This window comes from Anabrus simplex, chromosome 4 (assembly GCF_040414725.1).
Source record: "Anabrus simplex isolate iqAnaSimp1 chromosome 4, ASM4041472v1, whole genome shotgun sequence".
NCBI classification, from domain to species: Eukaryota; Metazoa; Arthropoda; class Insecta; order Orthoptera; family Tettigoniidae; genus Anabrus; species Anabrus simplex.
This window is the reverse complement of record NC_090268.1, coordinates 219,456,950-219,475,001: the sequence shown is the minus strand read 5'-3', so window position 1 is coordinate 219,475,001 and position 18,052 is coordinate 219,456,950.

The following is an 18,052-nucleotide window of genomic DNA, read 5'->3' as shown; positions in this document are numbered from 1 at the left end:
TGGTGAATTTATGATTAGTGTCATGCATATGTTGACCTATGGCGGAGAATTTGTTGAACCTCATTGCGTTGACGTGTTCTGAATATCTAATCGTAAAGCTACGTCTTGTTTGACCCATGTACAAGCTGCTGCATTCATTACCTTTGAGTCTGTATATTCCAGATTTGGAGCAATTGTTGGGAGTGTTAATTGGTGCAGATTTGTGTAAAATTTCACAGGTTCTGTTGTTAGTTCTGAATAAAATTCTTACGTTGTGTTTCCGGAAAAGGTTGGTGATTTTATGGACGTCAAGTAAAAGTAGATGAAATGGGAGCTTTTGATTTTTCTTTTATGAGAGTGGTCTTGGGCCAGTGTCTGTATTTGTTGATTATTTGTTCTATGAATGGTCTGTTGTACCCATTGAACTTTGCCTATCTGTGTCTATACGACGTAAAGCAAAAAAAATAATAATGAGCTGGCAATTTGTCGAACTCTCCACAGACTTTGATCTACTGACACATTTCAATATTTTCACTAAGTTAACAACTTCTGCTAACAAACTACAGGACGTTCCATTTTCCAGTTCTGCGAGAGATGCACAGGATACAGCATGCACTTATAAATTTATTCTGGGAAGGAGAATTTCCTCATCGGTGATAATGGAATCAGTAGATGCTAGTAAAATGTATGGGTACCAATGATTATTAATAATTCTACCAGCTGAAGATATGCATCAAAAAAGCGCTATGTTGACTATAGCAATAAGAATTAATTCTAAACGTTTGTCTCATAAACTCACTCGCCCAGTCGGAAGTTTAAGGAAGCACATCCTTAGCCCTGAAAGGCTACCCTGAGTGAAATTTCACCCAAGGAAATTTTGTTTTGTTTTCTGCAGGTTAGCAAGCTTGAGTTGAGCATCCTCCTTCCTTGTATGCTTTCCCAACACCAGTCTACAAGTAGCGATTGTTGTGGCTCGTTCATTACTATGCTTTTTTTTTTTTTTTTTTTTTTTTTTTTTTTTTTTTTTTTTTTTTTTTTTTTTGCTATTGGCTTTACATCGCACCGACACAGATAGGTCTTATGGCGACGATGGGACAGGGAAGGGCTAGGAGTGGGAAGGAAGCGAACTTGGCCTTAATTAAGGTACAGCCTCAGCATTTGCCTGGTGTGAAAATGGAAAACCATGGAAAACCATTATCAGGGCTGCCGACATGTGCTTTTCTTTAAATATTGTAGAATACCATACATGTGTAGGTGATTCTTCACCCAGTGTAGCCTTGGTGGGATTTTTTCATGAAGTATTCCTGTCCAATGCTGTTTTAATTACATCAATAAAATGGCAACGTATTATTAGGGGGGGCAAGGAACTGAATGCCAGTGATTTGGCAGACATTATTCACGATCTCGTAGTGGAAGGTTCTATCTCAGATAGTGGTGGGATCAGAGAGATGATTCGTGCGAGGATGATGAAGTTGCAGATGACATAATAGACTGTGATTTTGAACTGCAAAATGAAGAGTTGTCTAACAGCCATAGTAAAAATAATGTTTCTGAGGAAGAAATTGCTGTTCCAGAACAGAGACAGAGATGAAAGAGGACTGAAAATTCTATGCAGCAACGGCCAGGCTCTAGTAAGTGTTATAATATCGCCCCATAAAATGAATTCCGCGTGACATTTTTTGGTGAAAATTACCTTTTGATACTGTCGGCATCCTTAATAGGTCCCACATATTTTTCCGCAGTGGAAATTTCATAGTTACGCATTGTTGTCCAAAAATTGGAGGTGAAACAATACCGCATAAGTACAGTGACTCATATATTTTTGAAATACCGCATAACTGCATTGTCTCGTTTGGTAGGGTTTTGTGAATCAAGAGGATTTTCCTCACATTTTTATAACTCCCAGCAATTCATGCATAGTGAATTGAAGGTAACACAGTATTGTTGCCGACAGCCAACTCTGTGACTCTCAATCAGTGGCCTAGGTCTACAATAATCGTAATTCGGTGGGAGGAGAAGTTTGTCTCGAGTTCCCTACAGTGCTTGTGTTAAAGTAATGTTGTTTTTTTTGCTAGTGGCTTTACGATGATATAGATGTTGATTCTCATAGGGAATCTGAAATATTTGTCCCGAATGAGTAAATTTATAATACCAATATATTGGTATTAGTGGCTTTACGTTGCACCGACACAGATAGGTCTTATGGCGACGATGGGATAGGAAAGGCCTATGAGTGGGAAGGAAGCGGCCGTGGCCTTAATTAAGGTACAGCTCCAGCATTTGCCTGGTGTGAAAATGGGAAACCACGGAAAACCATCTTCAGGGCTGCAGACAGTGGGATTCAAACCCACTATCTCCCGGATGCAAGCTCACAGCCGCGCGCCTCTAACTGCACGGCCAGCTTGCCCGGTGTTAACGTAATAATGATACTTGTGTTAAAAGTAATTGTGGTAGTTATTATCCAGAAAATTCAGAATTAAAGCCACTGCTTTACATGGCTTCAAAAGTAAATGATGAAAATTACTGTTCCGCTCTCAGTCATGAGACGTGTTTCGCTGACGAGGATGTACTACTTGAGAACTCTGACGATATTGATGACAATATGTTCTCGGAACATGACTCATTTCATGTGGTTCAATGTGGGTACTATAAAAATCAATCATGTTGGACTTTTGTATTTTAAGGCTATATGTTAAATTTAATGGTAAAAATTGGAATAAAAATCATTTATACAATTAGATTTTATCAATTTTATAATGGAATCCAATACCGCGTAACTCACTGGTTCCTGAAAATTTAACTGAATCAATACGGCGTAACCGACGCTATGGATTAAAAAAAGATAAAAATTAATTTAATAGCACTATCTGAGTATCCAGCGACGTGTTTATATCACAATATCAAAAAATAACTATTATTTCGTATTACTTTGAAAATAAATGTTTTTTTGTCTCTCCAGTTTTGCAGAATTAATTGTTAAGGGATGATATACATGAGAATCATATTATTATGCCAGAAAAAAAGTGTATTAAAGGTAAAACTAACCATGTATGGTCAACCAAGCATCCTAACAGGCAAAAGACTCCTGCCCGTAATATTATGAGAATGAAAATAGGGCCTAAAGCAAATGCAAAGAATGTTACAAATATTCTTGAAAAGATTGTACAAATATCAAAACTGATGGTCAGCGAAGTTGTTATTCTGATATGCAAAGCAGGACACATGACATATCCCTTGTAGAACTGAAAGTCACATGCCCACTGCACATTTATGGAGACCTCTTTCAAGCCCTCTTTACTTGTGTGTTATGCCTCTACAGTGGTTTAAATTTATCACAAACTGTTTAAGATTTGATGATAAACGAACAAGAGATCAAAGAAAACCAGACGATCGTTCTATGAACATAAGGTACATTTGGAATCAATTTTTTGTACATTGCAATAGTAACTAATAATAAGAACTGCATTGGTTGTCCCGTGGTAGGCTTCTGAAACCACTGTTTGATTTTACCGGTGAGGTGAGGCTATTTCTATAAGAATCCAAGTCTGAATTAAGATTCTATTCAACAGGATTTTGCTGGCTTTCCAGCCTTGTGTACCTATCAGTTCAATTTAAGAAATAGGTACAGAAAAGAGAGGTTAGGAATTAAATATGGCGTGGATCACACGTCGTCACAGTGAGCAACACAAGATTGTCACCTTGGAAACTTAGGTCAGCCTGGAGAAGACTGCTGTCTGTATTTGTTGAGGTCTGACTGGTAACAAAACCGTTGGTCCTCACTGGTTAGGTCTAGCCAGTAACACAACCACTGGGCTGGATTGGTTCAGTCCAGCTAGTAACAAGACTACAGGGCAAGCAAAGATCCACAAAGCAGTCAACAGGCCTCTGGTATCTCCAGTGACAGTAATGGCTAGGTACATGAACATGAGAAAAGATGAGATCATGAGTGCATTCTATGTTCGATACTGGAAAAAACTTCAATTAATGAAAACTCTGACTTGCCCAAGAGTCGAATTACACATAACCCAATATTATTTGAGGCCTAAATTACTTTTAATTTTTATAATATACTGGTCTCCGAGTGATCCCAGTGACTGTTTTACGATCTTTGGAATGGAAAGAAGGATAGACAATAAATAACAAGAAAATGAAAATCCACAGCCTGTTTCCAGTCCTTCGATCAGGTTAGGAATGGAATGAAACCCCATCTAGCGGCGAGGTTAGGAATTGTGCCGGCTGCCGAAGCCCGTGGCACACCTCTGGGACAATGATTAATGACTGACAGATGAAATAAAATGATAGTGGAGAGTGCTAGTGGAATGAAAGATGACAGGGAATACCGGGGTACCCGGAGAAAATCCTGTCCCATCTCCATTATGTCCAGCACGAACCTCACATGGAGTGACCAGGATTTGAACCACGGAGACCAGTGGTGAGAGGCCGATGCACTGCCACAGAGGCTCTGAAACATGTGCAAAGAAGTATGAAATAAACATTGTGTTTATACTCCTCACAAACTTCTCTGCAATAAGAGGACCAGTCATACACTGTTGTAGAACTCAGCTTTAATTCCTGCTGGAATAACGAGTAACCAGCACGCAACGAAGCATATAATTTTACAGAGGAAACCCCTCCAAAACTGTACCCTTCTTCACTGAGCACTTAAGTTGCAGGCACTTCCCAACAGGAGAAAATTAATTTAGTAACAGACATTTTCACTTCGACATCTCTGTTACACCAAGCACAATGATTTAAAAATTAAGCCATGACTGACTAAATAGTCAATGAATGTCCCTTCTTGTGTACTTAATATAGTAACATCACGGATACAGGAAATGCATCCAAATATGACATGCCACTTTCAAACACCACCGTTTCATTATTTTCATGGAATGTGGTAGCAGTGGACCACAAAACGATGCGAGCTCTATCGGAGACAGCAGAAACTACCCTCAAACCAATAAGAACACAGGAAATGCTCGCAGTTCAGAGATTGACATAGTGTCGGTTTTAATTTTTCTATATAAATAAGAACACTCCTACGGGAAGGTTGGTTCGTCCCTGGCAAACATAAAGGAAAGATCTCTATCAGCTACATTAGGTATCGTTTCACATCATCCTGAAATCTGTACCCACTAGTGAAGTTTATAAGCATTTTGACACCTGATACCCTTGCCTTGTGATTCAAGCTTTAAGATAGTGGCATCACCTTCTATGGCTCTGTAGCAATTTTTATTATGTTACAACACCACTGCACAAGTTCACCCACTGGACAGCAGATGTTATTCAAGTCACTAAAGGAATAAATGGATGCTTGCAAACCCAGGCATGCCAATGATGTACTACCAGGTTGCATCACTCTTTGTGGAGGGCTAATTAAAGATTCAAAGAGTGCAACATATGGTCAAATAACTCTGATATATTTACTTAAGAGGATTTTCTCCCATCAAAGGTGCTTGACCTCTCTGAATACGAGTTCAACAACTACTCTACAGTCCAAACAACCTTGTTCCACTAATTAAGCCCTATTTGTGGTTCCGGTCCTGAACCCGTGAATACTGGAAATGATCACAAGCCATGTTGCTCAATGAATTTAAACCTTGCAATCCACAAAAACCTTCACATCTATTTCTCTGAGGGAAGTTCTTCCTATTTTGGGATCACATTAACAAAAGAGGAACAAGGACAAGAAATCTGAATCTGTGTCCACTTCACCTTACAAAGAGAGATTACTACAGGAGAAAGCTGAAAAAAGAAAACAAAATCCACATGACATGTCAAAATACTGTAAAACAAAAAATGTTATGGAAGAAACTACAGAAGACTAATTTTTTTTGCTAGTTGCTTTACGTTGCACCGACACAGATAGGTCTTACGGCTACGATGGGATAGGAAAGGCCTAGGAGTTGGAAGCGGCCGTGGCCTTAATTAAGGTACAGCCTTAGCATTTTCCTGGTGTGAAAATGAGAAACCACAGAAAACCATCTTCAGGGCTGCCAACATTGGGATTCGAACCCACCATCTTCTGGATGCAAGCTCACAGCCGCATACCCCTGACCGCACGGCCAACTTGCCCGGTTGGAGAAGAGTTATAAAATAAGTAGATAAGTATTCAGGTGTTGAATGTTTAGGCTGTCAGGATCCTCCATGTGAAGTGTAAAAACTGTAAGGAACGGTGGCATTAAGCAAGTGCAGTGTATATATAATCCTTTTTTTTAAGAAACCGACCCTCGTCGGGTTTGCCATAAGACATAATACTGCACAATTTTTATATTTTTGAATATAAATGGTTCCTTAAAAGAAGCCCAGACCCACGCACAGCCACCTTGGCAATCATAGCTAGGTGGATTTCCTTGAAGGCAAACCTCTTCCACAACTCTGCCAACATCCCTGATATGGTACCTCTTGCACCCACTAACAATCCATAGACAGCGATCGAGTTCACATGATATTTCTCCACGATGTAATTCAATACTGGAACATAGATTGCCTGCTTCTCAGCGTGCACATTGTATAGCTATTTTTCCCTGATTCTAGACGTACTGTTGGGTCCAATATTACAGAGCAATCTCTCTGTTTATCGATGGCTAGAATATCTACACTTCTTGTGCTACAATTTTCAACTAAGCAGTTCATTTCTTCACATAATTCCCACCCGATGTCACGAAAGACTTTTGCAATAAGGCTGCAAATTGTGTGATGGCGAGTATTCCTACGCAATGAGCAGAATGGACAATAGCCGAGAACATGTCCCAAAGTTTCAATCTCACTGGCTTCTACCATACAAGCTTCATACTGGAGCCACATCTGCCTTCATTTTGATGCTTTCAGTCCACTCTGATGTTTTTTTTTTTTTTTGTAGTTGTTTTACGTCGCACCGACACAGATAGTCTTACGGCGACGATGGGACAGGAAAGGGCTAGGAGTGGGAAGGAAGCGGCCGTGGCCTTAATTAAGGTACAGCCCCAGCATTTGCCTGGTGTGAAAATGGGAAACCACGGAAAACCATTTTCAGGGCTGGCGACAGTGGGGTTCGAACCTACTATCTCCCGAATACTGGATACTGGCCACACTTAAGCGACTGCAGCTATCGAGCTCGGTCACTCTGATGTTGAAAGGCCTACATTTTCTGTGAACCACTTATTTTCTTGTGGGTGCAAAACAAGGAAACTTTATGCAGTTTTAATGGATTTCACAAGAGCATTTGACTCAATAAACAGAAACTTACTTCTGGACAGGCTGGAGAACACTAACTGGAATCGCCACATACCGTAGTGAATCTAATAAATTACATACTAGCAGAAAACTATGCAAGAGTGTGTGATAATATCGCCACACCAAGACCCATACTGAAAATTGTAGGATTCCTACAAGGAAATACCATCAACCCACTATTATTCAATGTAGCCACTTATGACGTCGTCCAGATCACTTATACTAAGTATGAATGATACAGCAACAGTATCACAACAGCAATACAAACTACAGGAAGCCCTCAATCAACTAATAGAATGGTCCAAGAACAACAACCAGACTTTAAACAAAAACAAGACTGTCGCAATGCCATTCCAAATAGGAGATAGACTACCAATCCAAGAAGGCATCATATGTAGAGATGAGCTTAACCTATATTTCAGAATATCAGTGACAGGCATATCTGTGACACAAAGTCACAGTAAGTACAAGCATATGATTATCGTCATGGATTACGGTTAGAGACGAGCTTAAATATTTCAGAATATCTGTGACCGGCGTATCTGTGATACAAAAACATGACTTTTATCAGTGATTCAGTCACAGGAAGCACGAGCATACGTTTATCGTCACGGTCACTCTTTAGTTGCGGGCGGCCAGTATGGAAATACTTCTACTTGGTATGATGACAAATCCTGGTAGTATTTTTCTAAGACTCAGGACATTAGATGTGGGAAAAATAATATTCATATTTAGGCCTATATGGAAAAGGTTAACATGATGCGCAAAAAATTAACAAGCGGAATGTGATTATCCGTGTCGTGACTCTGGGACACCAATTATTTACAGCAGACTACTTAATGTAGGTTTAAAAATAAAAAGACTAAAAATAATAAATTTATGAACTTAGTGCAAAGATTCCTCCCATACACAGGGCTATTCAGCAAAGTTGCCCACCTCAAGTAACTCGTAAACGGTTAAGATATTGACATTTTGTTTTCACTTTCAGTAGTGGTACCAAAAGGCTAATAATCAGACTTAACATAAGTACTGTGCCATGACGTTAATATTTTCTGGGATCATGGTACTAACTTTGCTTATTTTAAACGGTACCACACTATTTTGTACACATAGCCTTAAATCTACAAACATTACAAATTGAACACCATGATTATTCTGAAAATCGGACAAGTACTTCTCAAAAAATATTATGTATTCAAACATGCCCCATTTTGCCAGCTGAGGACAAATATGTTCGATACGCGCTACTTATGAAACATGAGCTAGCTATTAACATATTGAGTTGCTAGACAGGTATTCTCTCTACTGTGCCCGTAAATACACCATGATAAGATGAATGATTTATCACCTTTAATATCGCCATAGGTAACTGGTAAATGAAAAACGGATATCGATCTTGAGCTACAGTGGATAACATAGCCCTGTGAGCGTGATACAAGTTCACAACTTAAACGATACTTTTTTCACAGCTACATCCGTGACAGCGTATCTGATATATCGGTGACAAAGTAACAGGCTGTGATTTATCGAGCATCTAATCACACGCGATGGTACAAAGATAGACAGTCAACGAGTTCAAATATCTGAGAGGGACATTGCAAACAAGCAGAACTGTTTTTGGAATACATATCAGAGAGAGAGAGAGAGCTTCTGCAGCAATAATAGCTATTAGCGATAAAGGAATTAGGAACATACGCAAACTTTCACAACAGCAATGGCCCTGTTCAAGCTAAAAATAACACCAATAGCATCATACGGACTGGAAAAAAGACTTGAGAGAATTAGAGAGTGAAAGCAGTGCTTTTAGAAAAAGTTACAGGTATATCCAAGTATTCACTATCACGCTTGGTGGTAGCGCCAGTATATAACACACAACTTTGCGAATAAATGTATATGAATTGTTCCTTAAAATCCTTTCGGAAGAGAGACGTGTTCATTGCAAATGCCAGGGACCCACCCGACCTGCCCGAAAAAGTATGTTTACTTTTTTAACACAAGGAAAGTTCTCACGCACCATCCACCATTAGCCGGCCAGGTACGAGCACGGCCATTGGCCGACATGACGTCATTCCCATAATTCCTAACTCTCTGATTCCGTTACCAACCCGCGCAGAATAAAAACACAGCAAGAAACACAGGAAGGAAAATCACTCCCTTCGAGAGGCTCTTAACTATGGCCGCGGCGCATACTGCCCGCACGGCAAGAAAAAAGTATTTTAGTGGTTGTAACCTAACATATGTGTACAAAATAAGGTAATGAAATTTAAAACCAACCTTAATGCAGGGGAGGGTAGAGATCTCCGGCAGCTCGGAAGAAATTGTGTACTCTCTCTCCTAAGGGGAAAGCACTTTTAAATAGAAATTCGGCAAGGTAGCCTACAGAGTGTCCCTTTTTTCTTCCGAATGCCGGAATGGAGTAGCTGCCGTGTTTAAGGTGACGCCACCTGTTCTTGATGTTTTGGGTGTGGACGGAAACCCCACCACCCAGCATTTGACGCCTGTTAGCCCTATTAACTCTTCCGCTCCTCCAAGAGTCAATAAACTGCAGGGAATGATTTACTCTGGGGTGAACAAATCCCTCGTCCTCTAAACAATCGTATGCTTTTCAACAGTCTGAAATGATAATAGATCCAGATAAAATCCACTCCTGAATGACCGCTAACAGGGTCTGTTTATCCCTTCTTTCCACAGGAACAACAAAAAAATTCTTGAAATTGTCCCTCTCTACTCCCCCAAACAGCCACTGTCCTGTAATATTCCTTCCCCTGTGATATTTAGATTTACCAAATTTACTTTCATCAATTTCGACTATCACTCCCACCCCTCCAATTCTCTTTTTGTTCCTGTCCACCCAGGCCACACACACCTCACGGCAAAAGCTCGCCCAGTCAACAATAGTCTGCTTCGCAACACCAAGCTCCAATTGAAGGAGAGGAGTTTGCGGCTTGCTTAACAGACACCACAACACAGAAAGCAACCCTATTTGGTGTAAGGGAAGGCGTTATTTTTCGAAGAAAGTGTTCTTCCTCGCACTCACGTTCCACGTACACTTCACCCCTCCTAGGCGCCGATTGCACCGGAAAATAACTTTATTCCCTACTACACTTAATTTTGTGAGCCCCCCACACTTTTCACAGTTCCTCTCTTTCGTTATCAACCCGTGCCGTTGATAAACGTCCAAAAGCTCGTCTAAATTCTGCTCCAAACGATTAAATGAAGTAATTTTCAGCTCGCAACCTCTTTCTAGCTTGTTTACAGTCCTAAAAGTGGCAACCCTGGGCAGGTGATGCTCCTTTATTCTTCGTTCACGGGATTGCCGATAGGAGCGTTTGCCAGCGATCTGCCCTCAACGACATGAAATGTCGTTGTCTGCCCCAGGCGATCTGCGAAATGTTACCAACTGTTTCGTTGTAGTCAGGGAGTTTACTCCCTGGTTGTAGTATTGCACTGCTATGACTTTGTGTAGAGGTTGCGATATTTTTCTTGCAGTGCGGGCAGTATGCGCCACGGCGATAGTTAAGAGTAAGAGCCCTTCGGGGGCCACTGTTCTCATGACGGAGCTTGGCCTGGATTTGCAAAGATAGGTTACAGCTACTAAACTACATTTTTATTTCTTGGCGTGCAGTTAGTATGCGACGCGGCCATAGGTAAGGGCCTCTCATAGGGAGTGTGGTGGGAACCCACTGTTCTCATGAGAGAGCTTGGCTGGATTTGCAAAGATAGGTTACAGAAACTAAATAACATTTCTTCTTCTTCATGGGGCCTCTAAATATTAGTTCCTAATTAGCGTCGAACTCTAAGATCTTTTGCTACCATGTTTTTCCTTCATTCCCATCTAGATGTACCTGCTCCCTTCACTAAGCTGCAGGTTGTTCTTATTGGGTCTTCTTGGATTTTTCTCCCTCTTCACCTGGTAGTCCTAGAGTGGAGAGTCTGATTCTACCCAGCGCCTCACAGTCGAAAAGTATCGTATTAGTCCAGGCAAGATGTACATTCGTGCTTGCAAAAGGTCCGGTCGTTCTGAATTTTTTATATGTTGTTAGGACCTAAACCAATATTTAAAAACCAGATTTGCAATTTCCGAAGTGCTGTGCGAGCGCCGGTGTACCCAAAAAACCATGAAATTTTCGGACGTTTTTCAGGTTTTGCTCAATATCTCTGTGAAGGAAGGGTTTTACCGGTATCGTCACCCTGTATACTTTTAAAGTAGACTAAATTTGCTACAATTTGAGACCAGAGGGAGCTCTATACAGCCATTGGTTCCCAAGATACAGTTCTTCGAGAAGAGGCAATTTTTTCCAAAAAGTGCGTTTTATCCGAAATGGTCATTTATTTTGTGAAATATCTTCTAAAATCCGCATCCCACGTCAATTATTATATGAAATGTAGTAAATTTAATTCTCTTTCATTTGAGACCAGACTTGTACCTATAGGCCCAGTGGTTCTCTCAAAAATGGAGGATAACCAAAAATAGTCATAAGTGGGTTTTGGGGGGAAATTCAAATAAACCGTTCTCAGGTGTTTTTATGATTTTATTTATCAAACAGTTAAAAATGTTATTGTTAAAAAATTGTTTGATGAAAAAAGAAAAATATAATATACCTATCAGGAATTACGTCATCATCAAACATTGTTTTATATACACTGACTGACAGTGACAATGCGACACCAAGGAGGAGTGGTTCGAAAGGGGTGAAAGTTGGGGAAAAAAACAGAGACGGCACGGATGAATAATTGATGTTTATTTCAAACCGATATGCAGGTTACACAATGCGCACGGCATCGACTCAATAGGATGTAGGACCACCGCGAGCGGCGATGCACGCAGAAACACGTCGAGGTACAGAGTCAATAAGAGTGCGGATGGTATCCTGAGGGATGGTTCTCCATTCTCTGTCAACCATTTGCCACAGTTGGTCGTCCGTACGAGGCTGGGGCAGAGTTTGCAAATGGCGTCCAATGAGATCCCACACGTGTTCGATTGGTGAGAGATCCGGAGAGTACGCTGGCCACGGAAGCATCTGTACACCTCGTAGAGCCTGTTGGGAGATGCGAGCAGTGTGTGGGCGGGCATTATCCTGCTGAAACAGAGCATTGGGCAGCCCCTGAACGTACGGGAGTGCCACCGGCAGCAGCACATGCTGCACGTAGCGGTGGGCATTTAACGTGCCTTGAATACGCACTAGAGGTGACGTGGAATCATACGCAATAGCGCCCCAAACCATGATGCCGCGTTGTCTAGCGGTAGGGCGCTCCACAGTTACTGCCGGATATGACCTTTCTCCACGCCGACGCCACACTCGTCTGCGGTGACTATCACTGACAGAACAGAAGCGTGACTCATCGGTGAACACGACGTTCCGCCATTCCCTCATCCAAGTCGCTCTAGCCCGGCACCATGCCAGGCGTGCACGTCTATGCTGTGGAGTCAATGGTAGTCTTCTGAGCGGACGCCGGGAGTGCAGGCCTCCTTCAACCAATCGACGGGAAATTGTTCTGGTCGATATTGGAACAGCCAGGGTGTCTTGCACATGCTGAAGAATGGCGGTTGACGTGGCGTGCGGGGCTGCCACCGCTTGGCGGCGGATGCGCCGATCCTCGCGTGCTGACGTCACTCGGGCTGCGCCCGGACCCCTCGCACGTGCCACATGTCCCTGCGCCAACCATCTTCGCCTCAGGCGCTGCACCGTGGACACATCCCTATGGGTATCGGCTGCGATTTGACGAAGCGACCAACCTGCCCTTCTCAGCCCGATCACCATACCCCTCGTAAAGTCGTCTGTCTGCTGGAAATGCCTCCGTTGACGGCGGCCTGGCATTCTTAGCTATACACGTGTCCTGTGGCACACGACAACACGTTCTACAATGACTGTCGGCTGAGAAATCACGGTACGAAGTGGGCCATTCGCCAACGCCGTGTCCCATTTATCGTTCGCTACGTGCGCAGCACAGCGGCGCATTTCACATCATGAGCATACCTCAGTGACGTCAGTCTACTCTCCAATTGGCATAAAGTTCTGACCACTCCTTCTTGGTGTTGCATTTGCTCTGTCAGTCAGTGTACCTACATACTAAAATGCTTGTACAAATATCATGGTACCTACTATAAGGACAAATTACATTTACAAACTAAAGAAAACTAATAAAAATCATGTAGGAATTGTGTTTTGGTTGCCAAATCATGCCTTTCTTTTTATCTTAGATGGCCCGGGCTTGGGCTCGCACGAAGATGGAGTCTCGATGACACTTGGAGAGGCGCCCAGTCTGTAGTCGGGTCATTTTCATCGTCCGAGCATTTCAGCTCCACATCCTGGACGTTAATGCACAATTTACCACCGCATGACTGACAGAGGACTGAGCATTGGAGCCCAGCCTTTCTGCACGAGCAGCTCCCAGAGCACTCTTTCTTGCATTTATATGAAATTTTTCGAGGAAGGGCAGGAGGTGCGGGATCCATGGGGTGGGGATGGTGGAGAGTCCCTGGGAAGACAACTTCCACCCCCAATCAGTGGGATTCAAGTTGACTCCCCGCCACTTCTGCACTTGGAGTTAGCACCTTGCTGCATGGTGGCCTGCAGCATCTTCTGTCGGTGGCAAACAGGCGAGGTTTATGCTCATTGAAGAGACAAACGTCTTATACCTCAGGAAATCCAAATTATCCCTCGCGATGTCACCCCCATATAGAGCCACAAAGCACTTGATGCCCGCTTCTATCATGGCTTGTGGGGTGGAGTCTGGCCGAAGGAAGATCTCCACTTGCTCAGCAAGTGGTTCACTCTTGCTCAGGACTGTGGTGATTTTGGTCTTTCCTTGGCCAAACGGTGCTGAGGGGGTATCGCACCCGGTAAACGCGTGTGTGAATAGTACCGTCCCTGGTGATCGTTAAGAGTCCTGGTGGTCTGGTGGTTGTAGGAGGTCGTAGAGTAATGACAGCAACCAGCCTCGCCCTTCGTTCTCTTCTGAAGGTGGACGTTTTCCTCTTCAGCGCCTAAACCATTGAGAAGAACGAGCAGGTCGTCGTACTCTCCAACTATGACGACCCGATCGGCTACTGTTCTTTTTGAAAGCGCTGTCATGACGATCCCTCGATCCGCATCTTTTTCGGCAACAGCCACTTCTACTCCCTCCTTCTGAAATGCGTCACAAAGAAGTGTTACTAGGCCTCTCTTATTGTTCTCATTGTCTAATACATGCTCTTGAGCAATTTCAATTACTGTGGATTCATCGAACGTCAGTTCGTAGCTGGAATGAGCTGCGTAGCGCCGGAGTCGTTCCGCTGTTTTGGTGGGGTGTTTTTGTAGCATCTTCGGGGTAGCCGTCAGAAACGATGGAGACGTTCTTCCCAAAGTGGTTACGGACGTAGATGGTATAACGCGCCAAAAGTGATCGAACTGTGCTCTTCCGCTGCCACACAACCTTGTGCAAGAGGTAGCCACCATCCTAAACGACATGAGTGCAGGCATCTATCGGCGTGTGTCTGGAAAGAGGAGTGAAGGCAGAGTACAGAGTGGATTTTGTGCCCTTGCGCATCCCCTGTTCATTGAACATAGACATCGGGAACGGGGACAACTCATACTTGAAGTCATCCTTTAAATCCTAAGGACATTTCAGTAAACCAGTACTGATAGAAAGCAAAATGCCAGTTTTAGGAAATGGGGGTGGAGAGCAAACCAGTTTTTGAGTTTTTCCACATCACTGTTATCTCGGACGATTCTAGAAGGTCTCATGTCTACATGCTACTCTCCAGTAGGATATGATATGCTGCAGAAACTTTCAAGTTCACATATGTTCACCATAAACACCATTCCTGTTGTCCACCTTGCAGCACACTGTCGGAGATTCCAGTTCCTTGGGTCAAGCCACCGTAGGTCTTCATGGATCGCACCAGCTTCTGACAGTTGTTAGGTCTGACAACAACCCAGACCAAAACTTGTCAGACCGGCGAATGGTGAATGATCCTTTTGTGAACATGTCGTATTCACTTTTATCCATCAGTTCTTGTAGAGCCATCATATCCTAAAGGTAGAGGTGCGCTCCCTTAGCGTATAAAAACGTCCAGCTGAGTGGTCGAAAGAGAGCATCTTGTGGACAGTGTACAAACGAAGGTTCAAATACAAAATAAAACCATAAAAATACGTTAGAACAGTTTATTTGCATCCCCATCCCCCAAATCCACTTATGACTGTTTTTGGTTATCTGCCGGTTTTGAGAGAACCGCTGGGTTTACAGGTACCACTCTGGTCTCAAATGAAAGCTAATTAAATTTACTACAACTTCATTTCATATAATAGTTGACATGGGGTGCGTAGTTTAGAAGATATTCCACAAAATAAGTGACCATTCCGAAAAAATTGCCTATTTTCGAAGAATTGTATTTTAGGAACCAAAGGCTGTATAGAGCTCGCCCTGGTCTCATATTGTAGCAACTTTAGTCTGCTTTGAAAGTGCGTAGAATGACTATATCGGTCAGACCCTTCCTTCACTGAGATATTGAGCAAAACCTGAAGAAAGTCCGAATATTTCATGGTTTTTTGGGTAAACCGCCGCTCGCACAGCACTTCGGAAATTGCAAATCTGTTTTTTAATATTGGTTTAGGTCCTAACAACATATAAAAACGTTCAGAACGACCCGACCTTTTGCAAGCACGACCCCCTTTTCATGTTTAACTTGACTGGACTATATGTGTTCGGCTGATTCCTCTGCTTCATTGCATTTCCTACATATGTTGTATCTTATTACTCCAATTCTATGTAGGTGTTTTTTACAGAGGGCAGTGTCCTGTCAACAGCCCTACTAGCCATCTTATATTTTCTCTGCTGATTTTCAACAGTTCTTGAGTTTGCTTCTTGTTTGGTCCTTTTATTAGTTCCTTTGCAAGCCTGCATCCTGGAGTACGTTTCAAATTCTCTATTCGTTTTTTTGTATCCATTTTCCTATGTAGTGTCGGACTTGTCCATAGGAAATTCCGCATACAGGTTCTGGGCCTACAAATGTGTTTCTGCCCTTTCCTGGCCAGTTTATCTGCCTTTTCATTTCCTTCTATACCTGCATGCGCTGGTACCGATGTTATTTTGACAATGTTGTACTTTGAGAGCTTCAGGAGAAGTGAATGACAATACCAGGCAATTCTGGATATTACCCGGACTGCTTCTAGTGGTTTAATGGCCACTTGGCTGTCCGTTAAAATGAAAATGACGTTATTCCTATAGTTCATTTTTAGTTTTTCTTCAAGACATGTTGTGATACCTATTACTTCCGCTTGAAGGAAATGCGAACGACAGGAAGCATGACCAACAAATGGCAAATAAGTTAATATGGGAAGGACAGCTGATTCAGAAAGTGACGGAACCAACCAGAGGGAAAAATATCCTGGATGTCGTGCTGATAAAACCAGATGAGCTCTATAGGGAAACTGAAGTAATAGATGGTATTAGTGATCATGAAGCTGTTTTTGTCGTAGTTCAAAATAAATGTGATAGAAAGGAAGGTCTTAAAAGTAGGACTGTTAGGCAGTACCATATGGCTGATAAAGCAGGCATGAGGCAGTTTCTAGAAAGTAACTATGATCGGTGGAAAACGGTAAATAAAAATGTAAACAGACTCTAGGGTGGGTTTAAAGAAATTGTTGAGGAATGCGAAGAAAGGTTTGTACCTTTAAGGGTTGTAAGGAATGGTAAAGACATACCTTATTATAATAGAGAAATAAAGAGACTAAGAAGGAGGTGCAGACTGGAAAGAAATAGAGTTAGAAATGGCTGTGGATGAAAGGAGAAATTGAAGGAACTTACTAGAAAATTGAATCTAGCAAGGAAGGCAGCTAAGGATATCATGATGGCATGCAAAATTGGCAGTCATACAAATTTTAGTGAAAAATGGAAGGGTATGTAGAGATATTTTAAGGCAGAAACAGGTTCCAAGGAGATCATTCCAGGAATAATTAATGAACAAGGGGAGTGTGTATGTGAGGATCTTCAAAAGGCAGAAGTATTCAGTCAGCAGTATGTAAAGATTGTTGGTTACAAGGATAATGTCGAGATAGAGGAGGAGACTAAGGCCAAAGAAGTAATAAAATTTACATATGATAACAATGACATTTACAATAAGATACAAAAGTTGAAAACTAGAAAAGCGGCTGGAATTGATCAGATTTCTGGGGATATTCTAAAGACAATGGGTTGGGATATAGTACCATATCTGAAGTACTTATTTGATTATTGTTTGGTCGGAGGAGGTATACCAGATGAATGGAGAGTTGGTATAGTAGCCCCTGTGTATAAAGGAAAGGGTGATAGACATAAAGCTGAAAATTACAGGCCAGTAAGTTTGACATGCATTGTATGTGAGCTTTGGAAAGGCATTCTTTCTGATTATATTAGACATGTTTGTGAAATTAATAACTGGTTCGATAGAAGGCAATTCGGTTTTAGAAAAGGTTATTCCACTGAAGCTCAACTTGTAGGATTCCAGCAAGATATAGCAGATATCTTGGATTCTGGAGGTCAATTGGACTGTATCGCGATTGACCTGTCTAAAGCATTTGATAGGGTGGATCATGGGAGACTACTGGCAAAAATGAGTGCAATTGGACTAGACAAAGGAGTGACTGAATGGGTTGCTATATTTCTAGAAAATAGATCTGGGAGAATTAGAGCAGGTGAAGCTTTATCTGACCCTGTAATAATTAAGAGGGGAATTCCTCAAGGCAGTATTATCGGACCTTTATGTTTTCTTATATATATAAATGATATGAGTAAAGGAGTGGAATCGGAGGTAAGGCTTTTTGCGGATGATGTTATTCTCTATAGAGTGATAAATAAGTTACAAGATTGTGAGCAACTGCAACGTGACCTCGAAAAT